Below are 22113 nucleotides of genomic sequence, written 5' to 3'. Positions count from 1 at the left end.
TTTCATTAAAAGGCTGTAAATGCGATGGACACATTTTTCTAAATTATAAAATGTAATATACCATTAATGCTGCTTTGTACCACACAAAAATGTTTAGACTTAACATTAAATAATAAAAAATTGTTATTTAAATGGTCTACTTATCACTTTAGTGCTTTCAATATTCCAGCAAATTATCTTACACAAATGGAAAGAAGTAAAAAGAATGTCTGTCTTATATTTATATTATAATTTCTGCCTCTTTTCATGATACTTTCATTGTAAACAGTAAGTTGCAAAAAAGAAACTCTTGAGATGCATTTTTTAATCTTTTATCTTTCAAAACTATTCATAACAGATTGCATTGTTACAAGAAAACCCAATACATTTCATTTTTATGTTGTCCTTGTATCTTACGTTGGTTTTAGTTTAGATTAATTTTGATTTTTCATTGTTAAAAAATGTATTGAATGTATTTAAATAAACTGTCAGTGTTTTGATGCTCTGATTTTGAAATTATTTTTGTTTCTCTAAAGATGGACCCTCTTTTTTCTAACACTTCTGTGGTACATAAGAGTTTCCTTTGTATTTCATTAATAAAACCACAAACATCACCTGTAACCTGTATGTTGGGTGGGCATCAGTTGGCAGGTGGCATTATTGTCAACTGCTTTTAACAAAGACGGGATCTGACAACCAAATATGGTCATTCAAAACGATGTTTATACTGACTAACTTAGTCATTCCATAAAAACCATGTCAAAATTCACAGATTGGTTAAAGGACATAGCTTGCTGACTTTTTAAAAATTAGGGAGAAATGTACAATTCTGGGAACTACAGTTACCATTAGCGAACAATGGAGAGCAGCAGTATGGTTTAATTCCAAGAAAGTATGAAAGATGTGGGAATGGTGAAGGGGAAGAGCAAGGAATTGGTGAAAAATTTTAAAGTGGTACAAAACTCACAAATCTTGCTTCATGATTTTTCTTTCACAGCTCTATTCCAAAATACATTATGAAAGCCTTTGGGTCACATTATTTCGGCCGGACACAACAGCAATTATTAATTTCTCCTTTCAAACGATTGGCACCCAGAGTAAAAGGGATGCCATCCAAGCGTCACTACCAGATCTAAGTCATTCATTGAATAATGTTTGACCTGATTTAACTTTCAGCTCGCTTTCTAAGGCTGCGCATTTTGTACGTAGAGGCCAAAAACGGTCTTAAAAAAGGCCATAGCTATGGGTGAATGCAAGAGGTTTGAACACGGACGCCCAAAACGCGCATTCAAGCATGTATACATAGACTTTTCATCTGAAAGTGGTCACTTGGTCGGGTGTTGCCAAGCAGGGTGATAACGTGGCTTGAGAAGGACGTGGGGTGGAGTGGTGTGTAATATTTAGAAAAACTATAGTTTATCTTTGTAGGTGGGAAAACTTGGAGAAACAGTGAGAGCAAAATACTTTTTTGCCCCACTGTGTGTATATTTAAGGTTCTTTACAGAGAAGAAACACTTTAAAAACACTACGTACTACTAGTAAAATGTAGACACTGTGACATTAGAACATACAGGAACCAGTGACAGGGCTCTTATTCACATCTGCCAGTTTGTAGGTAAAGAACCAATCAATGAAGTGCAAGGTTTTGCATTTATAAAAGCACCTCTAGGCCAGAAAACGCTGGACGAACAAACATAAATAATGTCACAAGGAATAGATTATATGTGCAGAGTCCAGCACCACATATGTCTAGGTAGCACAGAACTAATATTTGTCGAGTTATTGTTATAACGAGTTATCAGAGTTCTGTTTGTTGAAAATTTGCACATCCGGCCTATGAAAACAAAGATTTAAAGCATTATCTCACCTGGTGAGCTACATGAGCTGCTACAGCCAGGATGCATTAGTTAAATAAACATTTGGGAGAAGTTTATAATTCTCTTGTTTTGTCCCGAACATTTTTGTTGGGCTATAAAGTACACAGAGAAAAAAGATGGAGTGGAGAACAAAAGGAAATCCCGTGGGCCAATTGAAGTGCATATTTTATTCAAGGCCTGTTTTCAATAAAGCTCCTATGTATGTGTTGTCTATATACGGTCAATTAAATTTGAATATAATACCTATTAAGGGAGGGGGGGGGGATTATTTAGCCAAGGATCCTGTACTTCATCTTTCAAGCGATGCTTTTGATTAATTAGCTCTGGTGCTAAAAAGGCTATTTAGGGGCTACAATTAAGCCATTAGGCAAAAGCTATTACGGTATGCATATTTTTTAAATGCAACCTCAGTGCTAACCATTAACAATATACCTCAAATGTTAACCATTTGAGGTATATTGCTGCAAAAATTCACATTTGCTTCAAACTTTCTATGCACAGGGGTATGAACTGTTTGCAGAATGCATGGTTTTAATGCTTGTCTTGAGTGCACAGAAGATGGAAGTGTGTTGCTTGCATAAAGGAAAACTGACTGGTTTACAAAGTGTAAAAGTACAGGTTAATGTGTTTCTGTGTGCAGAACTGAGGAACATAGCAATATACAGAGTGCATTTACACAGACTTGCCTGTTAAAAGTTCAAAACAGACCAAATCTTGTATATGGAAGTGTATGGTCCAGGTCACATGTGCCCCCCCTGCACCATTGATCCATCACTTATAAATGAGGTTGCCTCTTAAGAGTGACGGGGAGCATGAAGCGGGCTAGCTGCCAGAAGACTTTTTAACACTGTATCTGTCCGCTGTGAAAAACCTACTCAGCATGTTTGACTTTTCAAATGCAGCATAGCTGTAGCATGAAAACGGAAGGTGACATCTCTGTTTTTGAATCCACACAAGCAAACCTTACATTATGGTCACGGCCTGCACTTTCAGATCATTTTCCTGCCAGGGAGTCATGGCACGGCATGCTGTGATGAAATGGGGAATGCAAATTACTGTATAAATGTGTTTGCATACAGAATCTTTTTAGTCATAGTGGGGATTAGACTCTTTCCAAGCACATAATGAGGAGCTCAGGCACGCTTTTCAGAATGCAACAGGATGTGGAAATTCTAAGACATTTCTATGCAGCTTTGAGGGATTAGAAACAAAGGGGTGCATGTAAGGCTTGTGACCCCTGGAGGCTCAATTTGTTTTCAGGTCCATTAAAAGTTGCATAAAAAGTATCATTGCATAATATTTTGATGTACGAAAAGCTTTTTTTTGTTAGTTTTTTTCACTCATAGCAGGAAAATCCCTACTAGTAATAAAAAGTTGAAAAGAGGATACCACTATAAGGCATAAATAAACACACTAAACAATTTTCCATTTCTATAAAAAAAAAATTTAACAGAAAAGGTAGTTGTTGGTTGACCTATAAGATGCAGAAAGCAAAAGGTTTTTTGCAGACATTTCTATTTGCTTCCACCAGTGCAGGGTCATGGAGCTTGCTAAGAAGTGAGGATGAAGGCAGGGTATACCCTGGACTGGTCCCCTGACCATTGCAGGACCTCGTGAAAACAAAACAACACAAACTCACTTTTCATGGGCAATTTAAAGTCACCAAATAACCAATAAAACATTTTTTTGGACTGTGAGAGGAAACAGAGCGCCTAGAGAAAACACACACATGCACACTCATCACAGAAAGAACCCAACTGGGATTTGAACCAAGGCCTGCTAACTATGAGACAACAGTGTTAACCACCACACTGCACAAAAATATAGAATAATGAAAAGAAAAACTTGATCGAGAACTTAACACAGCAAATATCTGAGCCTTAACACAACAAAAGGTGAAGACGACTGGATCAGTCAGAAAGCAACCCAAAAACTACAGCGTTAAGGATAATGTGGACCAATGAACCCATGAAGTAATAAATAGAAAAACAAAAGCTTAGGAATTACATTAGGTAGGAAATTAAGAAGTTGAGTTGATGGTTTATCTAAAAAAATTAACTTTATATTTTATTGAGTTAAGGAACAATATTTAAAAACAAACCATAACTGAACACAAAGTGTCATGATCAGAGCACGGGATGGACCCAGCTGCTGGAACCCAGAAGGAAGACAGGTAAGTGGTTGGTAAGTAGGATTTATTTTCTTTTAACTGATCCAGGTGGGCCTGTGAGCAGACGGGACTTGGAGTCCGGGTGAGCGTTCCTAACGCTGAGCGTGGCTGGTGATCTTGACGTGGAGCGTGGCTGGAGCTCTTGCGGAGCACCGAGACAGTGGCTCTGGAGGTTGAAGGCGTCGGTGGGGTGATAGTTAGACAGCTGCTGCTCGAGGTGATTTTTTTGACTCAGGTGACCTTCGTGGCTTGAGGTAAACCATTAGGGTTAACGGACTGGCAAAGAAATCTGGATCTGGGTCTCCTTAAGAAGAGCAGAGTCTTGATTGGATGAGTGGTCACAGCTGTGAGTCAGGAGCAGAGCTGGGAGGGGGAGGAGTCTGACAGAGGCACCATGACACAAAGTATGACTTAAGACAAGAAATATTAATCGAAAGGTTTCGAATCTTCAAAAACACTTGGTTACAGTCTGTGACTGTAAAGCTCTTTGTCCTTGTAGGAAGAAAGGCGCTATATAAGTATACGCCATTTACCATTTATTTGTTGCTTTCCAATGTAGCTTCTGCCTCACAGCTACAAGCTTTTTCCAATGGCATTTTTGTGTCTCTTCTTGATTCACAACGATTTGAATAAAAAAATCCTTAGAAATGCTATTTTTTTACTTTCATGTTCTTTATATAAGTCCTCTTTTAACAGAAAAATGCCACAATAACATGTTAGTAACACCAAAAACACAATTTTCTTCTCAGTGAGTCTTTAATGTAAAGTCATTTTTTTAAGTATCAAACCTTTGGAAAGTTAAAAACGTGTTTTCCGTCTATGCAGACCAACAACTCCACCCTGTCAATTAATGAGTGTGGTGTAAGGGTCAACAAGAAAATACATAATGAAATAAATTTCGCCTGGGGTGTTACATTTATTGGGACCATAAGATGATAAGCTTTTGGTTTTTTTCAACTTCTGCAAATGATTAGTCAGTCAATGAATATTTTGTTTTTTGTTTTATTTTGTGGCAAATTAATTTATAAATACATCTGAAATATATATTTTGTCTATCAGTCTTTAGGTCTTTTTTAACTAACAAAGATTTAAAAAATGTGTACATTTTCCAAATTTTCTAACTTTCGTACTTCCTTTGCAAACATTCTGGTCAACAAAACATGAAACACATGTATTTATATTTGCTACCTTTTTTTTTACAATCAAGATGCTAGTTTTTGATAGTTATTTGAAGACCAATTTTGTTTTGTCAGCATTTCAAAATGTGTTCTGTTTTTGGTGTTTAGAAAATTTTCACATCCACAAAGAAAATGCTGTTGGTTTTCACTGCCATCCATTTGTATCACTTTTTTTTATCTTCCCAAGCCAGCTGATCAGAGTTAAGCTGACGTGAAGTTCAATTTTATTGTCTTGAGACAGCTATGTTACTGCTAGAGCCCCGTGAGGTCTAAATCCTTGATCCTGCAGCCTGTGATTATCTTTGTGGATTCTGACCGCTAAGACTGGAAAAATAATCACGAGCTTCACAGACTGCTGCTGTTTGGTCCGTCAAAGACAGCATCATCACCAACCCATCCCACCTAAGCCATCTGTCCACTGTGTAAGGTCATGCCTCACACAGGGCTTCAAAATTAAGTTTTACTTTTTTTTCATCTACTTTAGCAAATTTTCCAAAATAAAGCTATCGCTTTATTTTTTTTTGCAAATCTGTTTTCATTGTACAGAAACTTTTTATTCACGTCTTTCATAAAATGCAGTACATAAAGTCTACAAATATTTATCGCTACACAACATCAAGACAGAAACAAATGTGCTCTGTCCCTGATCTTATGCCCCATCCCCAAACAGACCTGAAGGACTACTTCTCCCGAGACAACCTATAATCCGGTTTAATGGTGCTCATCCATCTGTCAGTGGTACGCTGTGTGCAGACACTGAACACTACTCTCCACTGACTGACCAGGAGCCTTTGGTCTCCGCTCAGCCACAAAACATCAGTGAGGAAAAAGCCAAGCTTGAAGCTAAATGAAAGAGGCATCGCCAAAAAGACATTTAATCCAATTATTTTAAGCATTGATCTTGGAATTTATCTCAATATTACTGGAATAAGTGTAGTTCAGTAGAATAAAGATGATCAATTGATGGATATTCATAGCACTATGTTTAGACAGACGGATGGTGTTGGACAGTACAGCAAAACATTAGAAACTGGCTAAAAAGATTAAGAAAATTAGATAAAGACACATAAAGGAAATGGAATTTATAAAAATATTGCTTAACAGGCCAAAAAGACTCCTACTAAAGAGGCTGCAGTTTAAGTTTTAGGGATATTGTTATAAAGAAATATACAATTATTTCTCAATTATAACAAAATCTCTGCATCCATCTATTTTCTTAACCTATTGTATTCCTTTCAAATCACAGGGTTGCCAGAGCCTGTCCCAGCTACTGTTGGGGGAAGGCATGACAAAATAAATTTTTTAAAGAGTTTATGTCACAAAACAGCTCAATGGCTGGTTCCAAAGGCAGCAGGTTTATTAGCTCAGCTAAAAGCCCACAAAGTTAAATCAGGGTCAGGTAGCCAGGGGTCAATAACAAGCATGGGAGCATCAGAAAAGAGACTGGGCTAGTCAGGATCCAGGCAAGATTTGGAGCAGGCAGCAGGCAAACGGAGTCAGAGACAAAACAGGGTCAAGAAATCAGAAGACCAGTTCAGGCTATAACACCCAGTAAAGCAGAGTGGCACAATCAATGCTTTGCATTGAGTGAGGCTCAGTACGGGTTCTTATAAATACTGCGAGTGATTGCAAATGAAACTCAGCTGTGAGGCATCCAGAAACTGTGTCCTGGGGTTGCTGGGAAATGTAGTGTGTTCAGAACTCTGAAGGTGGTTCCTGCCAATGACCAGAGGGGGACAAAGAGCTCTGACGTCTGACAGTTTGAACTAACATTAGCAATTATCAAGTTTTGCTATTTTATTAAAATGGTTGTTTGAGGATTTATAAAACATATTCATCCAGCACTAATAAAGGTAAAAACATTTTCCTGACACTTTGCAGGAAACATAAACAAGTTAGTAACAAGTAATGGTGGATTTATCTTGAGGTTTTTTTATTTATTTAAAATGACTGTGACATTATTTAATTCTGACTAAATACAAATTAAATCATTTTGCTCATCCAACAACTTCCAGTTTATTTAAAGTACAAATGGTTTTCATGCAGACTTCAAGTTCATTTCACTGTAATCCTTGCCCCTAAAGATAAGTTAGACCACAAGTGTTTGAAGAGACAGGGACCTTAAAGATGCCAAGTGAGCTGAAAAGAGAAAGGAGAAATGTCCCCCCAAGAAACAAAAAACATAAAGACAAGGCTACTTTTTGTTACAATAATTGTTACTGCTTTATGTGTTAATATATCAATTTCAGCTTATACATTAAATATTTGTAAAGACAAAAATGCAATTTTACCTTTCCTGGAACCCAGTTAAATATCAATCTGGAACAGATAAAACATAAAATAAAGCAATGTGAATATTTAAGCCCTAAAATATTAATAGTTGTCACATTACAAAGATTATTCAAAAAGATTTTCAACCTCAAAGTTTTTAATATTCTGAATTAGGTTGACCGTGTAAGACCTTAAGTAAACTGTGTTTTTGCCTGCTTTGGAGTCCTTTTTTATTCTTGAGTCAGTATTTTCTGTACATTGTTGGATTTTTGAGAAACTCAAGTAAGACTGCTCTTTATGTTAAGATTTTTGTATTGTTGTTTTTCTAAGTTGGGTGTTACTTTTTGTATTCTCAATTGCTCCTATTGTGTTTAAAACTTGCAATTCCACCACCATCATTCTGTTTCTTCATTTACTAAAAAGTCTTGCTTCACTTTAGTTTTCTCATTATTTACTGCATCAGGATATAAAAACAAGAGGAACCCCAATCCCAGTCAAACACGGTGCAGGGTGTGCATATCGATGCATTGCTAATGTTGAACAGATAGTTACAAATGTACATCTATAAGGTGAGGCAGCGATTGCTTACTGATAAAAGACCTCAGAGATGTTTGTGTTTAATTGAAATTATCTGTCAAACGACATTTGGATAATGATTTAAAGCTGCAGCACCCCGCTGGCTCAAAAAGACTGTGTTAATTAACCATGACTTTATTTATAGCCTTTAGGATGCAAATGAGTGTGTATAGAACAGACAGTGACATTCTCCAATGACATCAAAAAGTGCTTCACTCACTTATTTGTTTTGAACTTTCCTATAATGTTGTTTTAAGATGCTGAAACCCATCCCAATTGTTATTTAATTAGAGCAGAAAAGCCTTCATATGTATCATGTTAAAATGACTGTGCCATTTATGGTGTGAAGTGACAGAACCGACCACATTTTCATGACTGTACAAGAACACAAGATTACATTTGCAAATGAAGTCCTGGATCCGATTCCCTTCTTGATTGCTGGTAAAAGGAGAACAGCCATAAGCATCCTCTTTGTTTTTGAGAAAAATCTTTAATAATAACAGACTTTGTAATCTGAAAGAGATCAGGAACTGCAAAGCCGTTGCCGGTTAGTGTAGCCAGGCAGCTCAGGATGGTGAGTGGGGGAAGCTGAGTAGCAAAGACTACTGTGTGGCTTTTAGGAAAGAGTTAAAACTGGGTTTCAGAGATCAGGATGATCTTCCATTTGACTAGACAGCTACAGCTAAAGTGATCAGATAGACTAGGAGGGTGTTTGGTGTGTCGCCTGATGGTGAATGAAAATGAAAATTGGTGAGATGTGCTGTAGGTGTGACAGAGTACTTTGGAGTTTAGGGAGGTGGAACTACACCACATATCAGCTTTGAGCTCTTTGTTTGCTAGGGTGATGGACAGACTGACAGATGAGGTTCGACAGGATTGTCATGATGTTTGCAGATGACAATGTAGTGAGAGCAGTGAGCAGTTTGAGGAACATCTAGAAAGGTGGATTTTGCCTTGGAAAAAGAAGGATAGAATCAGGAATAATTTCATCAGAAGAACAGCACATGTTGGATGGTTTTGGGGATAAATGCTGGAAAGCATATTGAGGTTGGAGCTACAAGAAAAAGACCAACAGAGAGGAAGAAAAACCAGAGAAAAGGTTAATGGACACAGTGAGGAAGAATGAGATTGGTTGGTGAGAGTAAGGAGGATGCAGAGTTGAAAGTTAGGGGCAGGTGGATGACTCGCCACAGGGTTTTTAAAAAACACATTTTTAACCCTTGTGCTATCTTAGGTGACCCCACCCTTACAATGACATGTTCTCCCTACCATGACAAAGGTGGATAAAGGTGGAAAGATTCATGTAATCCATGGACACCAGTGAAGATCACAAATCATTGAAAAAAACAGGTTTAGCGCACTGTCTAGTGGGTATAGATGACCCAACTCCCATTGTTAAAGTGCCTAGGATAGCACAAGGGTTAAAACAATTTAGCTTAATGTTTTATGCCGCTTGTGATTGTGTCAGTATTTGTGCTTTTGGTTTGTGTTTCAATCCCATTATTAGTATGTTCTACTTGTCCATTTTGTTATAGTTTTATGGGATCTTAGTTTAGGAAACTAATTGTCTTTAAGGATGGCTATGAGAAGGAGAGCCAATACAAACAAACTGAGCAGAATCATTCTGGCAATAAAAGTATAAAAATGAAGGGATATGAGCTGCAGACATGCAGTGTTACATTCTCCAACCACAAATGAATGCAGAAATGGTCTGGAGCCTCAAGAGGTCCTTTGAATTGCAGCTGGGCTTCAATATCCCTGTCAAGACTTCGACTTGAAACTTTGAAAAAATCCTGCATCGTCATCGGTTTTTCCTTTCTTCTCTCTTTTTTGAGTATTTTCAAGTGTGTTGGATATAAATTAGTTATTTCAAGAATTAAAGTAAGTTCCTAAAGATTTTTTTTGTCAAAGAGTTTTTTGTCCTCTTTGTTCAGGCTTGTTGCTGCTTAGTGTAGATCAGTAGGTCAGTCATAAGTCAGGATTGGTCCCACTTAGTTAACAGACACAGCTCATTAACTGTCAGTCCAATGCTTCAGTAGACTCAGCAATAAGCATAGCTGACTACTGGGGCAATATGTCATCAGGGATGAAAGCGGTTTACTGTAATTGCATTGTCTAATCACTCATACATTCTACTTGTGGCAGGAAACTACTTTTCAGAATCAATTATGGAGTTTTTGTTCGTTTGTTTTTAGGCAGCTTGTTGTACAGAAAAGGAAAGCACTTGGAAGTTTGACCAGTGGTCATTTTTGTGAGTGAACTGCAGTAAGAGATTGAAGAGGCTTGAAGTCTGAAGAGAAAGCAAACAGGGAAGAAAGGAATTAGAGATGCGAGTCAGCATCTCTAACTTCCACAAGCTATGTTTGCTCGCCTTTATTTTGTGATTGAAGATGTAAAAGTCCCTGGACTGACAGGGATTGTGGGTAATGGACCGTCTCCAGACCACCAGAACTATTATTTTTAAGGTCAGTGGACAGGTCAAGGCAGCTAGACGCGCTCAAATTGAAATAATGAATAGTTGGCTTCACTGTCTTCCTATGTGGTAGTGTTCGGTGTAAAGAAATGAGTTTAGACAGTCACATTTGCACATTACATTAAAAGATATCACAAACCCACTGGTAGTTTTGAATTACTACAACAAATATTAAATCTAAGTCAGTTCTACTTATTTTTATTTTGTACTCGCTAAAAAAAAGGGGTCCTTGCATGGCGGTAATGTGGATGAGCCCTTAGCTAGCAAAAAAGAATACTAAATTCATTTAGTTTTGAATATTAGAATGAAGTAACATACTTATTTCTTTTACATACAACATTAACATATAATGTCAAAAAGAATGCCAAAGTGATGGTAAAGGTGTCAAAAAATGAGTAAAATCCCATTAAAGTCCCACTCCAATCAAATTTTGATCTATTTTTCAAAAACTGTTCCCAGAGGTCTCTTAATTATGATTATGCTGTTGTTAGCATTATCATTAGAAATTCGCCTATGAGTTGTAGTTGGGACTGTTGGCGCAGAGTAAGGCCGTCCCCATTTCCCATCATTCATCTATTTAGACTGTCTCCTGCTAGCTTGCAGCTTACAAAAATGGCGAGCTATACTGGACCTATACGGTCGTACAATTTTAAACCAGATCCCAGCTCTGACAAGGAAAAAACAAAGACGTACATGGATCTAGTCATCTAATGTATGTCCTCCATCGTGAGAAAAATGTCACAAGAACAGGTTAAAAACACAAAAAACCCAATTTCCATTTGAATGGGTCTTTAAGCAAAAATAACAAAAAGTTAAAAACTAAAAGGTCTGATTTTTCTTGAAATTAAACAGCCCCTTTACAAAAGGATGGCACAGCACAAAAAAAGCTGCATGATCAGGTCAGCTATTAAATAAAAATACTAAAGAAGCAGCAAAGCCTCTTCGATGTCAGCCTTCAAAGCCCAGTTGGCCTGAGGAACAGAATCCTGCGTTAGCATGACCTGGAAGAGTGAAAATCCTGTCACACTAGTTTACTACCATCTTGACATACTGATATATTTTCCATTTTGGGTCAGTCTGATCTTTAGGATTCTCAGATTCAAGATGATTAATCTAAATTATAGTGTCATGTAAAACTTGTGATCTGGAAGATCTTTTTCTCAGTCCTACAGTCGGTCCAGCTGTCAAATTGAACTGCAGCATTCAGCTAATGAGCATGACACCACCTTGTGGAGACCAAACAGATTTCTGACAGAAAACATGCTGAGACAAACTGCAAGTCAGAAATTTTGCACTCTGCTTAGACGAAGAGGCTGTTTACTTTTTAATTGGAGAAGTGCTTATCATAAAATATGTGCTAATAAGCCTGCAGAGCTGAGTGTCTTGGAAACTTTTCACCTCTCACTAATCTTGTCTTTTCTCCTTACAGATATAATTCATCCTGCCTCTTTCCACAGAACAGCTGGGTCAATGTTTCTGTTTCCCTTCACCATACAGAAAGCAGCACCGTGTTAAACCTTCACCTATGCTCCACAGCAAAGCAAAAAAATCCAATCACAGCTGATGAAGTTGGGCTCTTATTCGCATCATGTGGGCCACTGAAAAATGAGGTGTGAGGGAAGAAAGGTGGGGAGCGAGATGGCTCAACGTTGCGAGGCAGAGGAAAGCAGTGGGAGATACAGTGGTGGATTAATGGTTTCGCGTTTAGAGCATACTGCTGAAACAGACTCATAAATGTTTTTGATGGGGCCCAAATAAATTACTCCCAACGTGTCGGCTCAGCAGGCAATAAATAACCCTAAAACACTTTAATCATTTTCTATCCTTCCGATTTATTTTGGAGAGATTTTTATAGGAGCCCATACACACTTTAGTATATGGGATCATATATATGCCATGTGCCAACCTCAATTTGTGAGATCCCGGTGAAGTTGTGCATTACAGGAAAGATGTTTCTGCAAGATTGTTAGAAATTGGGGCTTTTTATTGCCACACGTGAAGCTGTTGGCTGAATCTGTTCAGCACTGACAGTGGAGTTGCTAAGAGCTGTGATCACCCTTGATCCTCTTCTTCTCACAGAGAAAACAGCTTCCCACATGCACAGGTCAAGAGACCCACTTTACAAGTGTCCTTTAAGTAAGTCGCTCTTCAAGCGTAAGGAAAATTAAAACATATCTAATGTTGACTGCATTTAGAGGCTGCATGCAGCATGCAAATGGGTTGCATGTGCATTTTTAAAAGATGCATTTTTGTGTGGGATTACTTGCAGGGAGGCTTGTGTTGGTGGGGTGCTTGTGATTGACCGGTGTGTGGGACTGCTGTTGTGTGTGCTGGAGCTTGTGTGAGTTGGCGTAGGTTTCCCTGGAGAAGCAGAGCAACAGAGCTAAGCTAGCAGTTTAAAAAGAAAACATTCACACACAATAATTTATTCATTGCTATTGAAAAAAAAAGAACTTTCTATTGGGTGTTCAGCTTGAATCTTAGTAGCTTTAAATTGTTTCTTCCTTCGCTTCACAGATTATTGATCACTCCAGGCAGTCTTTATACAGGATGTGAGGACTAAGATGGGAATTTACAACTCTATGGTTTGTCCAGTGGCTCCTCGTTGATGCTTTGGCCTCTTTTGGCTTTAATGGTCCAAGATTATAGAATTATTTTATCATAATAACTTTAACCCCACAATGAAAACCCCTCTTATAACAAGGTTTGGATGACAGTTCCAAACGGATGCCTTTTATGCACTCAAAGGTTTTCTATAATAATAAATTAGTTCAATAAAATACCAAGAGGGCACTTAAAGAGCAGACAATAAAACACCTTGCATTGAAAGCAGTCCAGCTGTATTTCAAAAGACTGAAAGCTTAGACTGATGAATGCAGTCATTAAAAACGACACCACTCAATATCTTTTCAGTGGACTGTAAACACACGTGTCCCTTCAAAAGAATGGGCTGACATGCACGCAGAAAAGGGCGGCTCAAAAGGAGAACTGTAAGGCGAAGCTGTTCCAAAGAGCGCCTCACTTAATGTCACGAGCAAAGAGATGATGTTTGCTTTTGATTGGAATTAATCATCCTGCGACACATGGAAAAGCTCTCAATTGGCACAAAACGCTGGAGTGAAAAATGTGTTAGTTGTGCCTCTGACAGTGCAGCCACTGTGCTGCACAATCAAAGCCGGGACACAAATGGGACCCATCTTCCTGTACCTGCATGAAGAATGGTGGCTTTTAAAATTGTTTTATTTAAATCAAGCAGATGCAGTTTATTAGAAATCCATTCAGCGGTTGTGTAAGTTAGGATGGCAGGCTCAATAACTGTAGATATATGGACCTGTGGATGAGTCATCAAGCTGATCACCTGCTCATAAATGACTTTTGCCACAGTTTGTGTCAGTTTTACACAAGTTAGAGCTGCTAAAAACTCAAAATTACAATCAAAAATAGTTTTGAATTTTATTTAATCATAGACCTCTTGAACTATTTAGTGAAAACAATGCAAACCACAGCTAGAAATGCAAAAAAATGGGAGAAAAGGGGTATTTTTTTAAATGGAAATTAAGTCAGAAAAATTCCCAATTAATGTTTAGTCATTTGAATATCATTAAATTTCCCTTTTTATTTAATTTGAAAAACAAAAAGTCATTACTCAAAACTGCAGACAAAAAAATACATTTTTTGTTGTGCTTTACTTCAGTATAATTCTGTATTCTTTTTTTATTTTTTAACAGAACCATAAAGCGTCCATGTACATTTTTTAGAAAACTTCTGAAAAAGAATGATCTTTTCTTATTCTCACCTTTTTTTGGTAATTGTTTTATTGTCAAATCAAAACGTTTTATTAAAGTTAAGGTTAATTTTTAATAGCTTATTTTTCTTCAGATGGTTATTTGGCATTTTTAAATTAAATGACTTGATCATATTTGTTTGAGACTAAATCTTTAATAAAATAAGAATATTTTCAGCCGTGTGACTGGTTGTGTTCACGCTAAATTGATTGTTTTTGGTTAATTTCCCATCAAGCTTCTGCTATGTGGAGCTATATCAAATCAACTTCAGAGTTTGAATCTAAACTTCGCAATTTTCAACAGCAAGAAAACATGAAAAATGTCATGACAGCATTTAAACTATTCTATAACAATACCTTCAGGTGACAAAGTTATCTTGGACTGGTTCACTCCTTTTTGTTTGAAAGGATTAAATGGTGTTCTCCGTAATGACATAGTATTATCCTAATTAGCTCTGGCTCTGTCGCTCAGCTGCATGCTTACCTCTCCATCAGGTGTCAGTAACAGTGCACCGGGGCGGTGGGGGAATAGCTCTCCCATCCTTGCCAAAGGCCTGCATGGCAGTTCTTTGGAAGGCTTTGTTTCTCTTTTGTCTATCTGCCAGGCCCAGAAGGGTTTTCTGCTGCAGGAGCTCTTGTGAGAACAACCAGGAATGATATTCTTAGAACAATGACCCAACTCGCCCTCGTGAAAGCAAGCTTGCTTTTGATCCCTTCCATGTGGAGTTTAATGAGGGCACAATGATCCAAGGACCACTGTCTATCCTCTGGGGGGGATTCTCCTTTATGGTGACAGCATGCTTCTCATTGTGAGACCACTTTTGGATGAGTTTTGGACCTGTGAACAGGAAGGAGAGCACACTAAGCTGCACAGATTTTCCAAAGTACACTGCATGATGGATGACACAGAGTCTTAACCCTCAGCTTGCCTTGTCAATGGGGATTTGTATAAAGAGTAAAACAAAACAAAAATCAATAGGAAGCCGTTTTTAAAATCAACCCTGTGTTGTTCAAAAACATAATATCCTTTTCTGTAAACAAACCTCAACTGAACATTAAAGTTTTATGATTCAAGAAGTAAAGCTGACACAATAAATAGGGCTTGGCTTGACATGTAAAAGAAACAAATGAGAAGGAAGACAAACCTTATTGATGTGCACTGATAGCTTAAGTATATGGAAGCGCCGATAAAAGAACTGTGAGTGAAACACACAACATGAGCCAAACAAGCGGGCCAAGTAATAATCCTGACAAGCATAAAAAAACGAATGTCAGCCCTGTAACAAATGACTCCAAAAGTCTATGTGTGTGCAGGCATTCTGCTTTCAGAAAAGAAATATTAGACCTTTTTGTTATGTCAAATTTCTGAATTTGATGGCTTCAGATTCAAGATTAGTTCTGTCTCATAAAATTCCCCTTATGTACTATAACTGAACACTTTCAATCACATGGATTGCATTTAAATTCAAAATAGTGTTTATTTAGAAAAAAAGAGGGAGATCACATTCTACCATTATAAAAAAGGTTCAATATGGAATTTAATCCCAAATGAAGACACATCTGCCTTGATCACATGTTCAGTTGAGTGAACAGACAAAAATTTGTTTATGAACATTAAAAATTAACATTTTAATATACAATAAAACATAATATAGCCTCAATGAGCATATTAGCAAAATTCTACAGTATCAAAATACATTCTAATACTGCAAATTTATTAAGTTACTGTGCTTTTTTAAATTTTCCTGTTAATTACATCCACCTCGGTGTTTTGATGACTTTAGGGAGTGATGTTGTCTTATGTGTTGTATCCAGTCTCACCTTTTATAGAATTTCTTCTTCTGTGCTTTCAGGCGAATTAGTTGTGGGAACTTCCTGAGACTAACGGGGGATTTGGGTTTAAGAAATAAAACTATATCCCTTCAAGAGCTTTTCAAAACTTTTCTCTGTAAGTTTGCAGCACCACTGATAAATGATAATCAGCGAGAGACTCGTAAAAGTCAAAAATCAAGAATTATCTCTTTAGTTACATAAAAAGGACCATAAACAAGCAGGGCATCACTTTTGTGTTCAGATGGGGAAAAAAACACACATTATGTCTGAATGTTTGTAATTGTATGCTTTGGTTCAACAGCCATATCATTGGTGTGAACTATGACCCATAAGCACTTAGCAGACATTATTGTTTGGCTAACGGTGAGCTCTTACCAGACTTTTTTTCTCTCCTTTTTTCCTCATAAAGTCTGAAATCACTGGTTCATTTCTCTGGAGGCAGACACAGACAAAAACACACACAAAGTTTAATGGTGGCATCAGTAACCTTTATACTCTTAACACCAGCCTATTAATGTTTCTGTGTAATAAAAAGAAAACCCTGCAAAATACTGTTTTAGGGGGAGCTTATAGGGACATTAAATTCTCATTGCTAGGTTTTTTTTTTTCACTTTATAACAGTGAACTCTGTAAATATCCACCGACCTGGAGGAGTGGTTTGGAGCCAAGAATCAAAAGCCAGACTGCAACACCTGAGCCCTCAGTGATGGCTCTGTTGCAACATCTGCTGGTGAAGGAACTGCCGCCGAGCCAGGAGAATCAGCCAGGGGAGGAAACAGCCTTGTGAACAGGTGGCTCTGGCACTGAGACGCCGAGAAAGGGTCTGGTGTGGGCTGTGTCACTGGGGGTGATTTTCATAAGACCAATAAATAGAAGAAGAAAACACTGCGAGTGACTAAATATATCAAAAGTCAGTGTGAAGTACACTTAGGCCAATCTTTTCCTCTTAAGGCTCCTTTCTTGTTGAGAAATCATCTCAAAGTTCTGGTGCCAGAGAGCTCTCTGCCTTCAAGCGGAAATACAAAGATCTGAGTCTTTTTGCTGGTAAAGGCCTCGGTTGCAGAGGGAAACCCTGAGATGCTCCGAGCACCCTACCTGACTGCTCTTTTTACTCCACTTCTGAGTACGCCAACATACATAAGTGTGATTTTTTTTTCTATCTTTTAAATAAAAAACGACCACAGCGTGTCTCAAGCTTTTTACAGACAGATGGCCCTTTCATTCCCAGACATGGTACCAAGAATGTGTTGTGCATATTTGGTACACACAGAAAAACTAGGCTGAGGGTTTCCTTAGTCTGTTTTTTTAAATCCACCAACTATGCTAATTGAGACTTAATAAACTGAATTTCAGTAAATAAATTAGACTTACTGCCAGGATTGAGCTAATTTAAATTTTGTTTTAAAATAATTTATTGTATTTTATTTTTTTGAATTGCTTTCTAATTTTCTTATTTACTATTATCTTTTATTCTTTGACTCCAGATAACATAATGACTGTATTTGATTTTGTCCATGCTACTTTTATGGTGACAATAAAGCATTCTATTTCTGTTTCTATTGTTTCAACTAAAGTGTAATAAATATTCACTTTTAAATTTCCTACAACTTCTTTATTATATACTGTATATATATTATTTTCCCTGAACATAAAAAAAACCCATAGGAATTCCTGTATCTCAATAAAACAATAGAACTGTTGGCGTTTATAAAATCTCTCCGTTGTTTGTAACGTGATGGAGGAAAGGGTTTTGTCTTGGTTGTCTGTCTTTCTCTTACAATTTAAAAAAACACTTTGCTGTCTGATCTGATTTGCAAGAAATGTGAATCTGTGTGGGTATTACCTGAGCTACACTAAAATGAATTGCTCAAGTGGTTTTGTATCAAAATGCACATTTATAAACCATCTCATGTCTGGCTGATGAAGCAAAAGTAAGTTTTGGTTAAAAACAAAAAGAGTGAAATTCATGAATAAAGGAAAAAATAACTTTGCTGGAAAAACAAAAAGATTATACTTGTTAAAGTAAATTCAAAAACAAACAATAAATGTAGCCAGATCAGTTCATTAGGTAACCACTAGGTGGCTTGTCCGAGAAGACATTTTTTAGGGATTCATACTTACGTGAAACTTGTTGCCAAATGTTGAAAAAATAAGCTGCTCAAAGTGCTGCATATAGTAAAAACAAACAAATATTTAGTATTTATTATTCCTCACAGAATGTGAATGCATTCATATTCACATGCACTCATCAAGCAAACAATTTTATTCAAAAGGCTTGACAAGCAAAAGTGCATTAAAAGTCTATCCTCTTCCACCCAACAACAGCACATTAACATCAAACATAGAAGAAGTTTAAAAAAGATGCTGCTGTTCATCAACTGTGGACATGTGTCAAAAAACAGGACACAAAGAAATAAAATCCCACAGATAAAGAGAAAAACCTTTGCATCAGCGACTACAAAGCACCCCAAAATCTGCTGCTTCACTGCACAGTATTTTGAGGGCCAATAAACTATAATCTAATCATTGAACTAAAGGAAAGATGTTTCCTTAGAAAGGAAACCTAACTGGAGTTGCAGTTAACTGCATCATCAGTGTTACAGCTATAAAATCACCAATCAAATCTTAAGAATACTGTACTCAAATGCCATTTTTTGCTTCATTTTCAGGGAGCTTGAGGGTCCTGCGAGGTAACTTATCTGTTCCTATTACAGTTTTTTTTTCTGGACTGAGGTGTCTGAGGTCTTTCCAGGTATCTGTTGTAGCCACTCCTCCAGCTTGGGGGTTACTGCCCCGAGTGCTCCAATTACCACAGGCACCACTGTCACCTTCACTTTCCAGGCTTTTTCCAGTTCTTCTCTGAGTCCCTGGTATTTCTCCAGTTCTCAAGTTCCTCCTTCCTGGTGTTCCCATGACTTGGCACTGGCACATCCACCACAACGGCTCCCCCTGTTTTTTATCCACCACTACAATGTCTGGTTGGTTTGCCATTGCCATCCTTTTAGTCTGGATCTGGAAGTCCCACAGCAGCTTTGCTCTCTCTGTTTCTACCACCTTCAGAGGTGTTACCCGTTTTGATAAATAATTATATTTTTCCCCAGAAATCTTTTTCATTACATAGAGGGAATAATTGCATTATTAACCCATCTGTGGACTCCAACTATACAGTGACAGCTGTACATTCAGTGACTATAGTGAACATGACTACATTTAGCTAAAGCAAATGATAATAGTGCAAAAGGTACCAACAGACATAAAAAGTAATGAATGCAAAAAAAAAATGCCTGCATAGGGAATCATGTTTTTATAGTTGTTTTCAGTGCAGGGTGTTGACTCTGCAGAGAAAGACACCTTTAATGTCAAGACAGCTAGAGATGCAGCCTGCCTGCTTCACCACAAGTCACTTCATTGATATTCACCTCCTGTCTGTTTCCTCAGTGCGATCACTGGAACACAGTGGAGGTGCCACAATGCTGGAAAAATGCTTACTCTCATAACTGTTTTGCCTCGGCTAAGCGACTGTATTATATTCAGATTATCCCTCTGCCATAAGCACTTAAGTTTGGGGAGTGGCTCTAGGGTTGCATTATTTACACTGTTGCACAGTGCTGTGAGAGTTATTTTCAAACTGTGATACACCACAGATTACGTGTTGTTGCCATTTCCCTTTCACTGTTACTCTCTCAGAACCGTAATGAGTTACACACTTTTGAGGTACTGTCTTGGTCATACCTGCAAGTGTGCAGCAAAACAATATGAAGTGACACATTAATCCCAAAGCATTTAGCTTTTTGTTGATAAAAACTAAATGCTTTTTATCATCAACTTCTAACTAACAATAACCCAGTAGAAGCCACAAAATTTAACTTCACCCTCAGAAAAAAAACATTGATTTTCATTTGTGTTATTGTTACTATTATGATTAATCTAAATTATTTTTATAAATAAAATATTCATTCAAAAAAACAAAGAGAAAATATCCTTTTTTCAAAATATGAAATGGTTCATAACTTTTGACAAAGTATCACATGACTTCTTTTCAAAATAAAATACACCCCATTTCACACAGGATTATCAGTAAATGTAGTAGTAATGTCAGCAGTAATTTAAAAAAATGCTTGTTTTATTGTTCATAGTGTATCTGAGCCAAAAATGTGTACATTTAACCAACCAAAATTAAATCAGGGCAGAATAAGTGAATATATTTTTCTAAACATGAAGTGCACTTAAAATCTTTGAATTTTTTCAAAATTTGAAATTCTGTCAAATAATCTGGTACGCCTTATTTCTGTTTCTGTTTACTGACCTGCAAATTATTTTCTTTGGTACACAGCGCACCAATCTGACAAAATATTTTAGTTAAACTTGTGATACGTACCGTTCTTCAACTGTTTGTCAGTGAGTTGAGCAAAGTTTATAGAAGTTTTCTACTTTATTTTACTTTTCTACTTACTTTTTACTTAAGTTACTTTTTAAAAAAAGAATTGTCTTCAACCAAAGCCCCACAAAGAGCCACATCTGGCTCCAGAGCCGCAGGTTGCAGACCCCTGCCTTAGTCTATAAAAATGAAAATATAGGCTATGGATTTTGAAAAAAAATGGGAAAAAATGGATCCAAAATTTGACCTGAGATCTTAACCCTTTACCTGTCTGTTCAACCAAACGGTTTAAAAAACCTATTTCTGAAAACATATATGTACATTGTTCACCCAAGAAAATAAGCATTTTTAAATCGAGTTTTTGTGAGGTTATTAAAGGGTTAAAAAGACTAAAACAGGTGTGGCCTAATGAAAGCATCTTAAAAATGACTGCCAACAATAGGACATACAGCTATGTGTGTGTGTGTGGGGGGGGGGGGGGGGGGGGGCAGGGCTTAGCACACTGGATAGGAACACAAAATTGCAAAGCAAGTGCTTGAGTCTTGTTTGGCTGAATCGTTTTAGTTAAATAATTGTTTAAAAAGCTAACAGTGAAAAACCCCAACAGAGAAAGTTATTTTAATTTTGTAGCATTTCTTTAGTCAGTTAGCACCCTTTGGTCTTCCTGCTATGAACAATTTCCTTTTTTGTCTGGTAAGCTTGTAAGTTGCTCCTCAAACTTTTGATTGTTAATGCACATAACTTCTGAACTGGGCTGCAACAGTTTACTTCACAATGATCCCGATGTGTTAAAAGTCGCAGGAAAGCCTCAAATCTCCATCTTTGTCTTGTTGCTTATTACAGCACAGAGGCTCTGTGATTGTAAAGGCAATAAACTGATAGTGTCCGCAGCAAAAACAACAACAACAAAAACAATTACTGATCCATGGGCGAAGATGTATTATGCAAACATGACCAGCAGGACAGAGCATTAATCAATCACATCTGTTTGTCTGCACCGGGCAGAAAGCTGATGCCAGAGTACTGTGGCCAAACACATGCAAGAAAAGGTGTTTTTCTATTTTAATGTCCTATTTTTAGGGCATTGTGCGCTCACTTTGATTGATGGTGGTGGGGAGTGACAATAAACATCAGAGAGGGAGATATATTGCAGAGGTCCTTTGTAGGATTTGGAGTAGGATTTAGCAGCTGAATTCACAGGCTGGTCTAAGACCCTTAAATCCGCTGGAGGGTCCGCATGGTTTTGGATAAACAAATGCCAGAGCACGCTCATTGTGTTCTGTTTTTGATACGTTAGAGGTTGCTGGAAACATCAGATCTGAACAGGTGTGTTTGCTGGATGAGTGAAGATATGACAGAGATTCATGACTCAAGTCAGCAGCAGACCATTGTAACAGGCCGCTGCTACCCACTGTGGTGGGCGGGTGCTTTGTGGACCTTCACATGTGCAGAGGCTAAAAATAGGCACAGTGAACAAACAGGGTGCTGCCATGGCGTTATTGACAAATGGTTGTCAAAGCATTTTACATGAAAGGAAACATTTGATTGGCTCATTAAAGGAAAACGTGTTTTTCTCCAGGTTTTCTTCCTGGGA

This window comes from Oryzias latipes, chromosome 20 (assembly GCF_053564925.1).
Source record: "Oryzias latipes strain Hd-rR chromosome 20, Olatipes_Hd-rR_3.1".
In the NCBI taxonomy this organism is placed as follows: domain Eukaryota; kingdom Metazoa; phylum Chordata; class Actinopteri; order Beloniformes; family Adrianichthyidae; genus Oryzias; species Oryzias latipes.
Note: the sequence above shows the minus strand (reverse complement) of the source record.